Source organism: Callithrix jacchus, chromosome 7 (genome assembly GCF_049354715.1).
Source record: "Callithrix jacchus isolate 240 chromosome 7, calJac240_pri, whole genome shotgun sequence".
NCBI classification, from domain to species: Eukaryota; Metazoa; Chordata; class Mammalia; order Primates; family Cebidae; genus Callithrix; species Callithrix jacchus.
This window is the reverse complement of record NC_133508.1, coordinates 110,241,656-110,248,683: the sequence shown is the minus strand read 5'-3', so window position 1 is coordinate 110,248,683 and position 7,028 is coordinate 110,241,656. Positions and strand designations below refer to the sequence as shown.

Here is a 7,028-nt window from a genome sequence, read left to right as displayed (position 1 = left end):
TTGGTAGAATAAAAAACCAGACTGTGGCCAGGAACAGTGGCTCACGCCTATAATCCCAGCACCTTGGGAGGCCAAGGTGGGTGGATCATGAGGTCAGGAGATTGGGACCATCCTGGCCAACATGGTGAAACCCCGTCTCTACTAAAATACAAAAAAGGAGCCAAGCATGGTGGTGTGTGCCTGTAGTCCCAGCTACTCGGGAGGCTCAGGCAGGGGAATTCCTTGAACCCAGAGGCAGAGATTGCAGTCAGCCAAGATTGCACCACTGCACTCCAGTCTGATGACAGAGCCAGAGTCTGTCTCAAAAAAAAAAAAAAATTACAATGTATCTCAAAAAGGAGAGACACTAGACACTGTAAGTAGAAACAATTCTTAAAGAACTTGTGTAATTTAGAAGAAAATCTAGCATCTTTCCCTCAGCCTTAGACATTATGACAAAGTTAGTCCACAATATATCATGGAAAGGTATTTCATTTCTAAAAGCATTACATTCCTTTGTTAGTTGTATTCTGAGGCATTTATTCTCTTTGTAGCAATTGTGAATGTGAGTTCACTCATGATTTGCTTCTCTGTCTGTTATTGGCATATACATATTCTTGTGATTTCTGAACATTGATTTTGTATCCTGAGACTTTGCTGAAATTGTTTATCAGCTCAAAGAGATTTTGGGCAGAGATGATGGGGACTTCTAAATATACAATCATGTCATCTGCAAATAGAGACAATTTTGCTTTCTCTTTTCCTAACTGAATATGCTTTATTTCTTTTTCTTTCCTGATTGCTCTGGCTAGAACTTCCAATACTATATTGAATAGGAGTGGTGAGAGAGGGCATCCTTGTCTAGTGCCAGTTTTCAAAAAGAATGCTTCCATATTTTGCCTGTTCAGTATGATATTGGCTGTGGGTAAAGGACCTCTTCAAGGAGAATTACAAACCACTGCTCAAGGAAATAAGAGTGGACACAAACAGATAGAGACACATTCCATGCTCATGGAATCAATGTCATGAAATATGGCCATACTGCCCAAAGTAATTTATAGATTTAGCACTATCCCTATCAAGCTACCATTGACCTTCTTCACAGAACTGGAAAAAAACCAATTTAAGCTTCATACAGAACCAAAAGACAGCCCACAGAGCCAAGACAATCCTAAGCAAAAAGAACAAAGATGGAGGAGGCATCATGCTATCTGACTTCTAACTATACTACAAGGCTACAGTAATCAAAACAGCATCATACTTGTACCAAAACAGAGATATACACTAGTGGAACAGGACAAGACCTCGGAAGTAACACCACACATCTATAACCATCTGATCTTTGACAACCCTGACAAAAACGAGCAATGGTGAAAGGATTCTCTGTTTAAGAAATAGTGTTGGGAAAACTGGCTAGCCATATGCAGAAAGCTGAAACTGGACCCCTTCCTTACATCTTACACTAAGATTAACTCCAGACAGATTAAAGATTTAAACACAAGACCTAACACCATAAAAACCCTAGAGGAAAACCTACGCAGTATCATTCAGGACATAGGCATAGGCAATGACTTCATGACTAAAACACCAAAAGCAATGGCACCAGAAGCCAAAACAGACAAATGGATCTAATTCAACTTAAGAGTTTCTGCACAGCAGAAGAAACAATCATTAGAGTAAACTGGCAACCAATAGAATGAGAAAAAAATTTTGCAATCTACCCATCTGACAAAGGGCTAATATCCAGAATCTACAAAGAACTAAAGCAGATTTATAAGAAAAAAACCAACACATTCAAAAGTGGGCAAAAGATATGAACAGACACTTTTCAAAAGAAGACATTTATGAGGCCAATAAATATATAAAAAATACTCATCATCACTGGTCATTAGAGAAATCAAAACCACTTTGAGATACCATCTCACATCAGTTAGAATGGCAATCATTACATAATCTGGAGAAAACAGATGCTGAAGAGGATGTGGAGAAATAGGAACACTTTTACACTGTTGCTGGAGCATAAATTAGCTCAACCATTGTGGAAGACAGTGTGGCAATTACTCAAAGATGTAGAAACAGAAATTCCATTTGACCCAGCAATCCCATTACTGGGTATATACCCAAAGGATTATAAATCATTCTAGTATAAAGACACATGCACATGTATGTTCATTGTGGCACTATTTACAATAGCAAAGATGTGGAACCAACCCAAATGCCTATCAATAATAGACTGGACAAAGAAAATGTGGCACATATACACTGTGGAATACTATGCAACCATAAAAAATGATGAGTTCGTGTCCTTTGTAGGGATATGGATGAATCTGGAAACTATCATTCTCAACAAACTGACACAAGAACAGAAGACCAAACACTACATGTTCTCACTCATAGGTGAGTGTTAAACAATGAGGACACATGGGCACAGAGAGGGGAACATCACACACTGGGGTGTGTTGGTGGTGGGGGACTAGGGGAGGTACAGCAGGGGTTGGGGAGGTTGGGAAGGGATAACACTGGGAGAAATGCCTGATGTAGGTGACGGGGGAATGGAGGTAGCAAACCACCATGGCATGTGTGTACCTATGCAATAATCCTGCAAGATCTGTACAAGCACCCCAGAACTTAAAGTACAATTAAAGAAAAGAAAAAAAAAGATTTTCATTCTAAGATAGACATGAAAAGCAGAGATACTGAAAATATTTCATACTGAGAAAAGCCATAAAAATATAAACAATTTAGGTATTTTTCTAATTTAAAAAACTGAAAATCTGGTCTATTAATCAAACACTTACCCAAATATTATCCCAACTGAAATGTTTGTTACCAATTTTGGCTTTAAAAAAATGGCTTTAAAAAAATACCTTAAAAGAAAACTCCTGTGAGTCAACTCTTCTGAAACACTGGCTTTTTACACATGCTTACTAAAGCTAATAGGTAGTTGTTTGAGTTTCTTCTCTCTATATTTTTAAGCTTCATGGCAGAACAAAACATAGGAAAGGCGATAGAGAGGGAAATGAGATAAAGACTTTTTTTTTGCTTTTTTTTTAACAAAGACAGATAAACACATTTGTATGCTTATGAAGATGCATAGAAAAATAAATGATACAGGAGAAAGAAGAAAATAAAAGATGAGAGAGCAAACAAAATAATTGGTTTTAGTTAGTACTACAGAAAATTCATCTATGACAGCAGTTCTCATCAAGAAAGAGCATCCACCCTCCCTTGCCAAAAATAGCTGGCAAAGCCTGGAGATATATTTGATGGCCACAATTGGGAGGGAGTTTCTACTGGCATTTAGTGTATAGAGATCAGAAATGGACATCCTACAGTTCCCACAACAAAGAATTATCTGGACATCCTACAGTTCCCACAATGAAGAATTATCTAGCACAAAATATCAGTTGTTCCAAAGTAGAGAATCTGGACTATGGTTAGATAAGGGGAGGTTGGTTGTCAATTCTATGGGGGAATGAGAGTCTGATGATTTTATAGCTCAATGCAATGAAAACTAAGGTTATTGGCTGAAAGAGGCAAGGAGCAGGGAGGTAGAGTTTTGAACATAACTAAATTGGTGATTTTCATTATCAAACAAATGTAAGGAAGTGAGATAAGGGTACAGGATAATTGAGAGAATATGCACACAAATGATTTTAATGATTAGCCATAGAATAATCTGGGCAAGGAAGGAAGCAGGGACATTGAGTGAGTGGAAAACAATGAAAATGTGTTGTGCTTGATAGATTGGAAGTTATTAGATTGAATCAGGCGCTGGCTAAAAGTGAGCTGGTATGAATTATGTGGTCTTCCGAAAGGGAATGCATTAAATTAAGATTATGAAAGTGTTGCAGTTCCACCAGATAGAATGGAAGGTAAGATCTCTCATGGGAAGAGTTTAATAATTTAAAGGCTGATACGTTAAAAGATTATTGTATATATGGTGAAATTGCTAAGAATTCCAATACATGTAATATTAGAAAAAGTCATTATGAAAAGTAGAGCAATATTGAGAATAGAAGGCAAAGGGACCTGGGGTTGACATCTGATATGAGGGGTAGTGGGTCATATAATATGACGACATGAGATACAAATATAGAAGGTGTTACGGAAGGAGGTTAGTCCAAAAGCAAAAATGAGGATCAAAGGTATCTTCTTCCTTCCAGCCCAGGAATGAAAGCCTTATGGAGAGAAAAAAGCTACCAGTTGAGAAGATGCAGAAAACACTTCGTACTTACTGCATAGTCAGCTTTTCTCAAGAGCAAAACAGTAATGGGAATTTTCAGAAAGAGTTCAAGAACAGCAGATTTTACTGATAATAAACTGAAGTTGTGAATACAGAGTGGAAGAATTTTATGAACTTTGGAAGGATGAGGAGTAGGGAATTGGGGATAGTTGGTAAGCTCAGAATGTGGGGTTTAAGAATTTTTTTGACAAATGCCCATCAATGACAGACTGGATAAAGAAAATGTAGCACATATATGCCATGGAATACTATTCAGTCATAAAAAGGATAAGTTCATGTCCTTTGCAGGGACATGATGAAGTTGAAAACCATCATACTCAGCAACTAACACAAGAACAGAAAATCAAACACTGCATGTTCTGACTCATAAATCAGAGTTGACTAATAAGAACACATGCACATAGGGAGGGGAACATCACACACTGGGGTCTGTTGGGAGCTAGGGGGCTAGGGGAGGCATAACATTAGCAGAAATATGTAATGTAGATGACGGAGTGATGGGTGCAGCAAACCACCATGGCATTTGTATACCTATGTAACAAACCTGCACGTTCTGCACATGTACCCCTGAACTTGAAGTATAATAAAAAAACTTGACAAATAATTGTATACATTTATGGGGTACAATGTAATGTTTTAATACATGTATACAATGTGGGATGATGGAATCAAAGTGATCAACATATCTATTACCATTATTTCTAGTGAGACGTGAAATTTACTCTTAGTTATTTTGAAATTTACGGTGTATCATCCTTGACTTTGTTGTAGCAGATTCAAGCACCAATAAAAGACATAATGTGATTAGTCCCGAAGGATCGAAATGGGATAGTCATGCCTGGATGCTGAATATTGGGGTCTAGGATGAGGTAGGTTTCTGGAGCTCCTCCATTATTCCTAAAGAATAGGGAAGAAGGCCTGCATGAGGTATGATTGTAGTTCTCGTGATCTGATTTCCTGTTGGCCCATATATAGAGAGAGAGAGGTGATTCGATTCCCAATATATGTAATTGTTGGTTCCAGTCAATGGACTTAATGACCACTGGGGAAACTTCAACTAAAATGCCCTTATCTAACTCTCCTTTGTTGAATAAACAAACAAATTTCTCACTTCAGCTTTCTTCCAGTAAGGAGTCAGGGTCTTCCCCAGTTTCTCAACCAGGCGGCAGTGGTGACTGGCGATGTTTGGCTTCCAAAGCGGTAATCAGACGCAACCTCTACTGCTGAGGTGCCGGCAGCGGCGGCGCCACCCCCCAGGATCACGGCTTTTGGCCACGGATAAGGAGGCCTGGGCACAGCGAGAGGAAGAGGCTCTGCCCTCTTGCTTGACGCCTGGAGGGCCGTGCAGCAGCCGCCCATTGGTGCCGAGGTCCTGACGTCGCTGCGACCCCTCGAGGCTGCTGTTCCTCCTGCCCACCCGCGGCCCCCGCTTGAGGAAATGGAAGCCCCGCCGTCGACGCCATCATGTCGCCTGAAGAAGAGCTGGATGAGTACGAGCCGGAGCCTGTCGGGAAGCGGCTGGCTGTCCTGCCGCTGTTGGAGTTGGCCGGGGAGGCTGGTAATGGCTCCAGTACGTACGGGTCGGAGTAGGACGAGTTGTACTGGCAGTCGCTGGAGATTATCTCTCGGTACCTTGGGTAGCAGGCGACTGGTGCCAAGGACACAAAGCCAATGGGCAGGTCTGGGGCCGGCAACAGGAAGGTACTGGAGACCTTACGACGAGCTGGGGAAGGCGTGACCCGCAACCATGAGATGGCCTTACAAGGTTCGGAAACTGGACATCAAAAACAAAGACGATGTCAAATCTTTGTCTCGAGTGAGGTCTATGTTTTCAGCGACGGCGTAACAAACGGGTAGGATTGTGACTCATTTCTTTTGGTGCCTTTGTGTCCAAACACTTGAAAACCATAAACCAAGAAAGTTGCATTGAACCATTAGCAGAAAGTATCAGACGTTCTCGTTAGGACAAAACGGGACTGGCTAGTTAAACAAATAGGCTGGGATGGGTTTGTGGAGTTCTTCCATGTAGAGGACCTAGAAGGTGGCATCAGAAATGTGCTGCTGGCTTTTGCAGGTGTTGCTGGAGTAGGAGCTGATTTGGCATATCTAATAAGATAGCCTTGTAAGTGCAATAGTTGACTTTTAACCAACCACCACCACCAAAACCAGGTAACATCTGTAACATCAGCTGGACTCCAGCTATAACTTCCAAGAGTTGTGCTCTAGCAACCTAGCCAAGTGGCACGCATTATGGCTAACAAGAATAAATACATGGGAAAAGATCTCTCCCTTGATTGAAGAGGCACTGTCTGAAAGAAGCAAAGTTCAGTTTCTGCAAGAAGCAAACTTTGTCTGGGAGGCTACGGAGGAGGGCTTTTAGATTTAGTGAAGATGGTAGGGTGGAAAGACTTAATTTCCTTGTTGAGAACAGGAGAGTGGCCAGTAGCCAGGCAATTCACAGAATTGATTAAATATACCCGCCGAATTCATTAATTTTCTGTAGTGTCAAGAGAAGCAGTAATAATGCCAGTGATCTGTGTAAAAGCTACAAGTAATAGAACTATGACTGTAAGCTTCCGTACAGCAAAAGGGAAGCTTTTCCTCTCTATAATTAGCTTTCCCAGTATACTTCTTCAAATAGAAAGTCCAAGTGTTCAGGATTTTTATACTTGTTATACTTTGGCTTGGTTTCCATGATTCTTAGTTTATTAGCCTAGTTTATGGCCAAGAATACTTGACGGAAGGCTCAGTAATTAGTTATGAATATGGATATTCTCAGTTTTTAAGACAATTTGTAAATGTG

General features: G+C 40.4%; 1 pseudogene across 1 annotated transcript in view; it reads left to right on the top strand.

The window, feature by feature from the left end:
• The first annotated feature begins 3,847 nt into the window (after positions 1 to 3,847).
• LOC100412499 (induced myeloid leukemia cell differentiation protein Mcl-1 pseudogene) overlaps positions 3,848 to 7,028 on the top strand; it is a 35,638-nt pseudogene continuing 32,457 nt past the window's right edge. The window contains exons 1-2 of the transcript XR_013520603.1: positions 3,848 to 3,854; positions 5,454 to 6,394. The product of XR_013520603.1 is annotated as an induced myeloid leukemia cell differentiation protein Mcl-1 pseudogene (transcript). The remainder of the gene's footprint in view (positions 3,855 to 5,453; positions 6,395 to 7,028) is intronic.